The sequence below is a fragment of the Asterias rubens genome, chromosome 10, assembly GCF_902459465.1.
Source record: "Asterias rubens chromosome 10, eAstRub1.3, whole genome shotgun sequence".
In the NCBI taxonomy this organism is placed as follows: Eukaryota; Metazoa; Echinodermata; class Asteroidea; order Forcipulatida; family Asteriidae; genus Asterias; species Asterias rubens.
The window spans coordinates 11,492,584-11,504,403 of record NC_047071.1 but is presented as its reverse complement, the minus strand read 5'-3'; positions in this window follow the sequence as shown (position 1 = coordinate 11,504,403).

The following is an 11,820-nucleotide window of genomic DNA, read 5'->3' as shown; positions in this document are numbered from 1 at the left end:
AGAAGATCGTGACAAGTTCCAAAAAGAGCATACTCCACACAGCAAAGTAGAGCACATGAAGTTACTGCAAACAAAATACACATCCAGTTTTGATTGTCGAAGATGACAAGTTCCTAAAAGAATATAATCTACGTAGTAGAATAACATGGTTTTACCACAAACCAAAACATTGATAGCTCACTATACAGTGCCTCAAACATCACAACGAAGCGAAATCAATGTTTTATTCTATTTCACAAGATCGATGAAAAGTACAATCATGTTTTTTTCTTTAAATTCTATTTGAAGAGAATTTCTCTCCAAAAAGATTTTGAATCTAACTGTTTCCATGTCTTAGAGTTTTCGCGGTAATTGATATTTCCTTAAAAAAAATAATAATAAGCAATTCAAGACGCTGTCAAGTTCCATTCCATCAGTTATCAATTTCCAGTTTCGTTTGTCTTTGTTTCTTGAACCTGCAAAGCGATGAGCATTACCAACTCCCCAGCCTCCCCACTGGTTATTCTACTCATTTCTCCTTTCCAGTGCATTTAGAGCAAAGGCCTAATTTTTCTCTCTCACAAAAACTCACAAACAAGCCTGACAAGATGGTATAGTTTTTTTTCTCTCTCTCGAGATGCACTCGCTCATCCAGTGATTTATTGTGTTGTAACAAGGACAGAAATTTGGCAAAGTGCTTTTTGCTCTGGTCACAAGGCGATGGGGCTAGCGGGGAATATCAATAATCGCTCTCCGCGAAACATGAGTTTAGACTCGGCTCTAATTAGATAAAAGACTAGCTCCGATATTAAGACATTAATCAGTTACACGATATTTCCCCTCGGTACTATAAGACGTACACTGTTTAGTGTAACCTCTCAGTGCCCCTGGGCCGTTTTCTACTTCACAGTGTGTATGCCTGTTTTTTCCCCTCTTGTATATAAAGCGACTCTTCACCCAAGACCCTGATTTCAGGACACTGGATCCGACAGTAGATTAATGGCAAGACAGTAATTCCGTTCCGAAGCCGATCAAAACCATTTTATATCCGCATTACCGCGGTTTACATGTCAATTTGGACTAGCGAATAAATATTGATCATGAGCGAATGATGGAGAGGGGTTCCCTCCCGCTTTGCCGTAGCTAGGCAAAGCAACTTGACTTGCAGCGACAGCTAGAAAGAGCCCGTGAGCAAACGAAACCCCCTTTATGTTGTTGTCTTGCTTTTTTTCTCCATTTCTCCCCCTGCACTGATGCCGAGATGCGGTAATGGACTTCTAATATTTGTTTCTTCCTTGGTCGCATTAGGAGTGTCTCCGACTATGACAGTATACCCCTACATCAATTACGAGTCACTGAAAGCCGCCGTTTCCTCTCCGTGCACTAAGTACGACTTGAAGACTCTTCGAGTGCTTCGCAAGGAACAGGGGACACAAAGAAACTCCGTTATATTAATATCGAAATCTTATTACAGTTCACTTTATCAAGCTCTTTCATTGTTAGCATAATTTTTTTTAAGGAGTGCCATCTCTGTCCCCTTTATGGCGAGATCAGCACTTGAACCTTAGCTGGGTTGACTCTAAGCTCTTTATCATTATAAGTGGGCACCGTGTGTTGGTTCCTTGGGCAAGGACTTCAAGTGTTGGTCGCCCTCATTTCTTTTCTAAAAAATACTTGTTTAGCGTTCCAGATTAATTTAGGCACGACGATCGTCTTGACTCGTTTTCACTTCCCGACAAACACATGACTCAACTCGGGTCATGAACCAAGACTGTTTGCTGTGACATTAACGGACAGTTGCATTGTGCTTTACGTTACACCCGCAGACGATTGTGCGTACCGTCTTTGAATCAATATAAGGCACACCACTGTTGACTGCTGTAACATACAAGAGCCTTTTTTGAGAGAGTTGCGACAACTTGCGATTATAAGCCATTTTGTGCCATCAAAAAACGCACGGGCAAACTTTTATGGTGTATAGGCCTACCATACCTGCGCATTATGTTGTGCTACACTTGGACCCAAGATGGCGTCCAGCAATCATGTGACCAAATTGTGCGTCCCGTCTTTGAATAAAGATATGGTGCAACACTGTTGACTGCGTCGCTACACTAGAGCCATACTTTGAGAGAGGGTTGCGACAACTTGCGATTAGGAGCAACTTTGAGTGGGACAAACAATGCTTGGGTTATTATGAGCTGCATTTTGACCGACCGAAAATGGCGTCCAGCAACCACGTGACCAAAGAATTTTGTTTGGGTCAGTCCCGGATTATGGGTCAAACTATAGGCGTTGTGTTGGGATACGACCAAGGGTCGATTTTTATAGAGTTAAGACTATAGTCTTATCTCGGGTAAGGACGAGTTACTTGTCCTAACTCAGGATTAGCTTATCGTTTTTGATATCTTCTATATAGGACTTGTCCAAAGTCTTCGTGATATCGACCCCTGCAACTGTCTTTGAAGTACACACTGCCTTTAATTATTACGTTGTATGAACCCGTGAACACGTAAATGATTATAAATGATCATTCAATAACCAAATCTAGACCTATCACCGCGTATCGCGGAATCACATTGCCCTGGGAGGGAAGCGTCGATGAGGGTATCGCCAATCCCATCGGAGGCGCCTGCCACATCCGAGGACCTATCCACACGTAGTATTTGGGTCTCGTCTTACTGTATAGAGCCTCGGTAGACAGTTATTAAAAGGGGGTTATAGCCACACGGCGGGACAATATGTCGGTGGGTGCAACACCGATACGGTACGAAATCCAACAAGAATACACACACCTGGTTAAGAGGTCGTATTGAATACCCATCGGAGTGTGTTAAATCCTAGTTGTTCTCAGGATATCAAATGGAAACCCCAGTGTTAAAGGCACTGGTCAGGACACCTTGGTAATTGTCAAAGACCAGTTATTCTCACTTGGTCAAGAATAATGAAAGAAAGACACCCCTGTTGCACCAATTTGTGTGCTTATAGATGCCTAAAGAGGGCTTCAAAAGTCACTTAATATTTGAGTGAGAAATTACCTCGTTTTCAAAAACTGCGTTACTTCATGTTTATACTATCAACATGTCTCAATTGCTCGTTTCCAAGTTAGTTTTAAAAAAAGTATCCAGTGCCTTTAATCACCAAAGAGTATGTCACAGTTGAGCCATTTAAAATTGAGTTTCAGAATGGTAAAAGTCATTTATAAATGAGTTCCTTTTCAAATGTTGATAAAAGGCTGTGGACACTATTGGTAATTGTCAAAGACCAGTCTTCTCACTTGGTGTATTTCAACATATGCATAAAATAACAAACCTGTGAAAATTTGAGCTAAATTGGTCGTCGAAGTTACGAGATAATAATGAAAGAAAAAACACCCTTGTCACACGAAGTTGTGTGCGTTTAGATGGTTGATTTCGAGACCTCAAACTCTAAACTTGAGGTATCGAAATCAATTTCGTGGAATATTACTTGTTTCACGAAAACTATGTCACTTTAGAGGGAGCCGTTTCTCACAATGTTTTATACTATCAACCTCTCCCCATTACTCGTCACCAAGAAAGGTTTTATGCTAATAATTATTTTGAGTAATTACCAATAGTGTCTACTGCCTTTAAGGCCAACAAAATACGTTTCCTGTGATGTGGACAGTTTCATTTACAATGTGGATTTTGTCGCAGCATAAGCATTGCATAAGTGTGCCAAGTAATAATAAATATAAATACTTGTTTTTGTATTTGCCATTTTGAAACACACCACCCATCTTATAAATCATCTGTTTAGAGTGCAAAAGTCAGGCAGAATTAGGCCTTCACGTACAAAACATACAGAGTGCTTTCGGAGATCATTATTTCCATTGCCAGTTATTTCTAGGCTCCAAAAGCTAATTCTATAGAGATGCAGCGAAGCAATTTATAATTATTTGTATTGACTTATTGCTGTATCATTTATTTATTTTTATTTTTGAGTGTATTTTTTACTTCTAGGCAATGTACTTTTAAGTATTTCGAGTTGTTGTGTATATTGATGATTTTTTTTTTTTAACACGAGATATGGAATTTAATGTTTTTAAATCATACTGAAGAGTCATAAATGAATGAAAGAATGATATAAGGTAAACATAAATTACTATAGGCCTAATAATGTTATCTGATATAACTACTTGCTGTGACACTGTTTTGAAAAAGTAAACAAATGCCTTGTAACCCACCCGCAAAATCTGCTTTGCGTTAAAACTTCTCAATATTTTCAAGTTCACACCGTGCTATTAAAGTTACTATGGGTTGATGTCTTGAAAAAAACACGCATTCAAATTGAGGTCATTTTATTAACCGTTTCAATTGATTCCGGGTTGAGATTAACTCTTTGACTTGAAGTCACAACCAAAATGAGGGCAGTTACATAAAATATTAAATATACAGAGTTTAAGGTCAAAGACCCTACCACATTAACCTCTTGGTGGGCAGGCCGAGCTAAAATATAATAAAAGCAAAATTAACAGTCCCGATTTCTTCGCGCTTTGAAACTTTAATCCCTATTCTGTGACCAATTCTGTTTTAATCCGATCCAATGCTAATGATAATAGGTGACCACGGGAGGCACACGGTTTACCGAGTCGGGAGGCAGTTAGCTCCGGGGGCAGACCTACGCCGTGTGCCACCCAGCTGGAGCGGTTCGCTCTGTGGAAGCCACGCCGGTCACTATACCCAATTCCCCCGGCTCCCAATTTGGGTTGACGCGGCCCTCCCTCTCGCACCGCGGGCGATCCCGGGGTCCACAAGTGCCAACCCCCGATTTACAAGGAAAATACACAAGTTTAAGACTCTTAAAAAATTTAATACATCTGAAAGGGAGATGTTCTGACTGATTAGAGGGTGTTATTCGCTCCGTTATACCCCGGTGATGTAAACTCAAATGACCTCGGCTTTTTACCTGATGCCGCTTTTGTTGAGTTACAGTTTTCCCAAAACGGTTTGGAATCTAATGGGTCGATGAACGGACTGCCATTATTTGTGCCGAAAATGATTTTCTGTTCGGGTGGTATTATTACAAATAGTGAGTGCCTCGAGGTTGCATTATGCACGTAATCTTTGTGGTTTGTTCTCCCGCTCTCTCTATCCCACTCTTTCGAGCTTAAAACGAAATATTATTATTGTATTATACAGTGGAATTAAATTGTGTATAAATTGTTACCCTTTGACAAATATATCAGTGTCAGTGTGGGTTTATGGACTCGAAATTGCAAGTTATCAAAACCAGAGCCTAATTTTATAAAGCTGCTAAGCGGGAAACACTGCTTAGCAAATTGATCTGCTCAGCAAAACAATTAAGTGGGGGCACCAGTTCAATCAGTACCCAAGTTCATGTAGCTGCTAAGCAGAACTTAAAACTGGCAAGCAAAATTCTTAGCAAAAGTCTTTGCTAAGAAATGCAAGTGAGCGAGGCACCAGTTTCAGTTCAACTTTCATGGAATTTTGGCTGGTAATGATTTCAGGTAAGCAAGATATTTATGTGCTTAGTAAGTTTCGTATGCTTACTTACAGATCTGATGATACTGGGTCCAGCTCAGGGCCCAGCATAATAGAGCTGCTTAAATTAAGCAGCAACTAATATTGTTTAACAATTTTCTGCTAAGCAAAAATGAGCAGGATACCAGTACAAAACTGTACCTTGTAAAATGGTATTTTGACTGGTAACCTAAATCTGCAACGCAGAATTGTATTGTGCTTAGCAACTTTTGTGCGCTTCAGCAGTTCTACACGACAATAGGTTGATCAAAGATGGCTGCTGTACACACAAGTTCTAATAGTAGACCAATACCTTTTCGAAACCACGGCTTCGGCTTTGGATTCGGCTTCAGGCTCTGTCCTTTCGTCTGAAACCCTGGGCGCGTATACGCAAAGCACGCGCAATCGTCGAAACAACCGCGGGGCCAAGCTAGCCTGAGCCGAATCCGAAGCCAAAACCAGTCGTTTCGAAAAGGGCCATAGTAATTATTTACCTTAAAACGAAAAAAAAAAAAACCCCACAAGACTCTAACGTGACATCGTGCATAACTCTCATAATTCAAATTGACAATGTGACCGGTATGGAGGTATTTCTCTGGCCAACAAACCCTCGCGCTTGGTGTTAACGAAATAATTCACATGACAAGTTGTGAAGACTACAAATTGGCAATAAATAAAACTATACCAATAAATTTCATCTAACCAGTCAAAGGTCAAATTAAAACGGGTATTCGCTTTATTGAAAATAATGATCCACTTCAGAAGCTTTACATTCAGTGATACATTTCTACCTCCATGGTGATAGACAACCCCACGAAGTATCTACACTTTATAAAGTGAAATTGCGAAATCCGATTCACAGCGTTCTATTAGAATATTGTGGTTATTAATTAATACTCACTCGTTTGAACTGTAGACATAATTTGATCTGTGGATTATACACAGAAACAATAAACCAGCAAGCCACAACAAAATGAATTGTGTGTATTTATTTTAAGCCTTACTTTTAGCTATCGATAAAGACTCTGCTAGGGTCGAAACGTCAGGCCAACAACCACGTTTATAGGTCCTTCGGTTGGTAAGAAGTTGTTGGCAGGAGCCAATTTTTTTTTCGTATTCATTTAGAGGTACATAAATTGCTGTATGAATATCTGTCTCAAGTGTTGAGGTGTCATTAGATCATCATGCAAACAGAACACACCCATGCACAATGGGACAATAAAAAAAAGACGGACACTCTTTCCTCCATGCTCGAAACAAGGCACCCCGAAAACGCCGCCTAAAACGCCGCCCCAAAACGGCACGATGCACTTGTGGTTTGAACTTCATAAACCAAACCAGCAAACTTCAAAACTTATAAAGTTTGTTTTTAATACAATTTGTTTTTTAAAGATGTTGACAGGAATAATGACTTTTCTTTGCACAATATAGGTATTATTATTGCGACAGGGGATTCAATTTGTTCAACGATGCGAGACAGTTCCAAGGCAAAGACGGCCCAGGTGCGAAAAAAAAAGTAAAATACCTATTATATCCGCTTGGCCGCCGCCCCTTTGTGTCCCCCCCTTGGTCTAATTTATGTTTGCACAACGAGAAGGACTTTCAATCACACCTCCTACCACAGAAAGGGGGAATTTTTTATTCAAAAGGCCTCCCCTAAAGTCCACGACGGAGTGAAAAGCCATTTATAATTGAGCAATCGTCCAGATTACCCGGCGTATTTACTAAAGTATTGTTACTCTGATTGGACCGGCATTTTTTCAATTTGGGAGGGCGGCTTTGTTGAGGTCTTACTGGGTAAGTCCTTTTTTTTTTTCCCTCAACTTGTCAACTATAGGGGTTAGTGTTTGGGTTTTAGTTTGTTGGCTGTCGCTCTTGGGTTGTACCGATTCACGAGTTCATTGGGTCGGTCTAATTGCTGAGAAGGGGTGGTGGTTAGTTTTTGTATTCATCTGGTGGAAAACTGGAAAGACTAGCTAGAAATTGTAGGTTGCAGATTCGGAGCTAGTAATTACACTTTTTTTTCTTTCTCAAATTACTTTAGTTATGTGCCTGTACGCAACACGTAACCATCTGAAGCAATCACACTTATTATAATAATTAAAATTGTATGTTTGTTGATCCATCAACAAATTGTAGGTCAAATTGCAACAAATTATCGTGCTTACTGTAGTAGTAACAAAATTTGCTTAAGCCTTAGCGTATTTCACAGGTTAGCAGAACAATTGGGCAGCCATATTGCGTGTTTACCGTGTATTTGCATGGTGACGTCATTTATTTTCGTGTGCTTACGGTTAGCAGCGCTATGAAATAGAAATTGCACTGTAAGCACAAAATCGGCCGCTAAGCAGCGCTATGGAATTGGGCCCAGTGCCCAAATTTGCTTAGCATGAAATGTCTTCCTTAGTAAAAACAAGATGTCCAACCAAATTTTCACGTGATTTTCAGGATAAGCAAACAAGAGCTGAATACCAGAAACAAGCAATATGCAACTGTTAAAAATGAAAATTTGGTTGGTAATCTTGTTTGTTTTTATCAAGGAAGAAATTTCATGCTAAGTTGTCCCAAGCAGCTGTATGAAATTGGGTCCAGGGCCCAATTTCGCAGAGCTGCTAAGCACAAACCTTTGCTTAGCATGAAATGTCTTCCTTGATACACAGGATTACCAACCGAATTTCCTTTTGTTGCATATTGCTTGTTACTGGTATTCAGCTGTTGTTTGCTTATCCTGAAAAACACGTGGAAATTTGGTTGGTACTCCTATTTTTTATTAAGGAAGACATTTTCTGCTTAGCGAATTTTTGTGCTAAGCAGCCCTATGAAATTGGGTCCAGGTGATTATGCTCAACATGGAGCTACACTAAATATACACGATCGCGAGTCTATGGTCTTGTTAATATCAAATTATGTTGAGTTTGAAGCTAACATTGTACAAATTTATTACTTGATCAAGTGAGGGAAGATTGTGGAAAAAGTCAAAGATGGTTCGTAACCTAATCATGACAACAGTTTGAAATTGTATCCTTTCGCAATTGAAGCAATACAAATAGACACTATCACAGTTTATCTTGATATTGATCTGGATTAATATTTTCAACGCACAGTATTTTCAGAGCAAAACGAGACTAATGGGTGTGCTAAAAGGTGTAACGGTTCCTTTAAAGACACGGACACTATTGGTAATTGTCAAAGACCAGTTTTCTTACTTGGTGTGTCCCGACGTATGCACAACACAGCAAACCTGTGAAAAACTCAATTGGTCGTCGAAGTTTCGAGATAAAAATGGAAGAAAAAACACCCCTGTCACACGGAATTATGTGCTTTCAGATTCGATCTCGAAATTAGAAACGTGGAAAATTCCTTCTTTCTCGAAAACTACCTTACACCAGAGGGAGCCCTTTTCTCACAATGTTTTATACTACCAACAGCTCCGCATTGCTCGTTACCAGGTAAGTTTTTATTCTAATAATTATTTTGAGTAAGTACCAATAGTGTCCACTGCCTGTAAAGCTCTTATGATGACACCCGAAGAAAGATAGACTATCGTTGCTGTTTGCTCTGATGTCCTGTTCAAATCTCACTACTGTGATATCCTTTTAACCATAACTTGAACCCCTTTCTATATCCACCAGACTTTCAATACTTCAAATGCTGTTCCATTTATTCCCACCCTTTCCTTAAAAATGTAACCCCTGTTCACCCCCTATTCTACACCCCTATAGCCGAAATGGAAGAGCCACAGGTGCAACGGGTCGGCTCGATCACACAGTAGGCCCGGAGACGAACACCTGCATTGGGGTCTCAGGTAGAAAGGGCCACAGAGTGCCAGCCAGTAGAGAGGGCCGGATAGTGAGAAGGGTTAGGGAACCCTGACAAATCGGCCGTCATAATATCCCCCCCAAAAAAACTCCGGGGTTTTCATTCAGGGGCTCGTTACCGCTCTAATCCACCGAGGAGAATCGAGGCCTTTGCTCCCCCCGCGGGGCAAAGGAAACCGACCCATTGTGTTTCACAGTTCGCTTTTTGTCCCAAACCCCACGTTTGTGTGCTTTAGTCGAAACGGTATACGCAGAGTGACTGAATGGTAGTATATGGAAATTAGAAGAAGAAAACAGAAAGAAAAAAAAAAACCACGGTATCCGTATTTTTCTTTTGCAACCCTTCAATGTTATTACACATGTCGAGAAGAATGCTGGCTGGAGTGATGGGTGAAAGGAAAAGAAAGCTGATATTCGCCCTATATAAACAAGCCGTGAAAAACGTCAACATTTCAGCTCTAGATAATATTTTTGACATATTTTGTTTTCGTGGGGGGGGGGGGGGGTGTATGTATCAATGAACTCTAATCAATGCAGCAAAAATACACCTCATATAACATACATTAAATGCTGTTAGACTGAAAAGTTGTTCATAAACTTGTTTTTCTTGTTCAAGATGAATTCACGTGTCTCTATACTTCTCACGGCGGGGAGGAGGTTGGTCGTGGGGACGATGATTCAATGCCTCCTTCCCGCCCCTTTCCGTAATCCTGCTACAACAGAGATCAGTGCCCCTGGAACCCAAAATGTAGGTTGACATATCACCTAAGTGTTTACGGATTAAAATGTTTACCACCAGGAGATTAAAAAAATTATTTGTTACGGTCAAAGAGGCACAGCTGTAACTTAACACCGGGGATTTTGACGGGACGATATTCGGTAAACTATAAAATAAATGATTACATTAACAAATAGTTAAATGCGATTTAAAAGTGCCACCTTATTATGGGATTAAGTTACAGGCAGTTGACACTATAGGTAATTACTCAAAATAATTATCAACAAAAAAACCTCACTTGGTAATGAGTAATGGGGAGAGGTTGATAGTACAAAACATTATGAGAAACATCTCCATCTGCAGTGACGTGGTTTATGAGAACGAAGTAATTTTCAATGAATTTGATTTCGAGACCTCAAGTTTAGAATTTGAGGTCTCGAAATCAAGCATCTGAAAGCACACAACTTGGTGGACCATGGTGTTTTTTCTTTCATAGTTTTCTCGCCACTCCGACGACCAATCGCATATGTTGAGATACACCAAGTGAGAAGACTGGTCTTTGACATTTACCAAACTGGACACTTTTGGTAATTGTCAAAGACTAGTCTTCTCTCTTAGTGTGTCTCAACATATGGATTTGCTTTAAGCAAATTTATCATTATCAATGGTTAAAAAAGAAAAGAAGAAAAAAAAAACCAACTGTTAAAAGACAACAGTATGAAATTATAAAAAAAAAAAAAAAACACGTGCAAAAACAGGCAAATAAATAATGCACCAACATCGGAGCAAGAAAAAAACAAAACACGCACAAACCTAAACAAACATACAGATAAACAGACAGTTAATGTTCGTTTGAACTGTTCAGAGGCCAACTTGCTGATTAAGCGCATGAGTACAAGTTCACAATACGTCGCACGGTGGCGCTGTGACTGTTCCTCGACCCTCCTGTTAATTAGCGACAACTCGTCGTTGTAGACTCTATACAATTTTAATCCGCGCAAATGGTGGCTTGCCGTGCAAATGATAAATCCAGTATTGATGTAGGTTTACATTAAATAGTTGTCTTTCCATAAACAAACTAATTCTCCACCCCAGCGACCTTCCTGTAAGTCTCCCTTGTTGTAAAACTAGACTGTATGATACAACGACAACCACAATGACAACGACAACGACAGCTACAATAACAATGGCAGCTACACAAAACACACTAGCATAGTAAAACATGAGCACCAAACGTTTATTTTATCTGTAATCATACCTCGATTTTGTTTTAGTAAATATCCACAGGTTAAGAACTACTGCATTTCTGCCGCGCGGCTCTGGTAGGAGATTCTGGCCCCCCATACGGCGAAGTATTATCTTCTTCGTATAGCGCCCTCTTTTGAATCATCCTCCTACAACCCATATTTTACGATGAGGAGGACCGAATCGCCGGAGGACAGGATTTCCTTGGACCACTGGACATTATTTCCACAACATATTTCCCGGAGTTCCGTTTGAGGGCGGTATTCAAGTTCACTGTGTGTAAGAACAGGAAAAGAAGTTCTTGATTTGTTCGACAAACGAGTGACAAATATTTGTAATGTTTTTAGTATCTATATATACATCCTACTTTGGAACTTTTCTATTGCCTGAGTTTTTTGCCATCCAATATTGCTAATTATTGGAAAGCTTGCACAAAACGGCATGTATAATTGAGATAAACCAAGTGGGGAACACTGTTCTGTGACAATTAATAAAGGTGGCCGGTGTCTTTACAGGAACACGTTACCTCAGATCGGTCGAGTTGCTCTTTGAAAAGCGT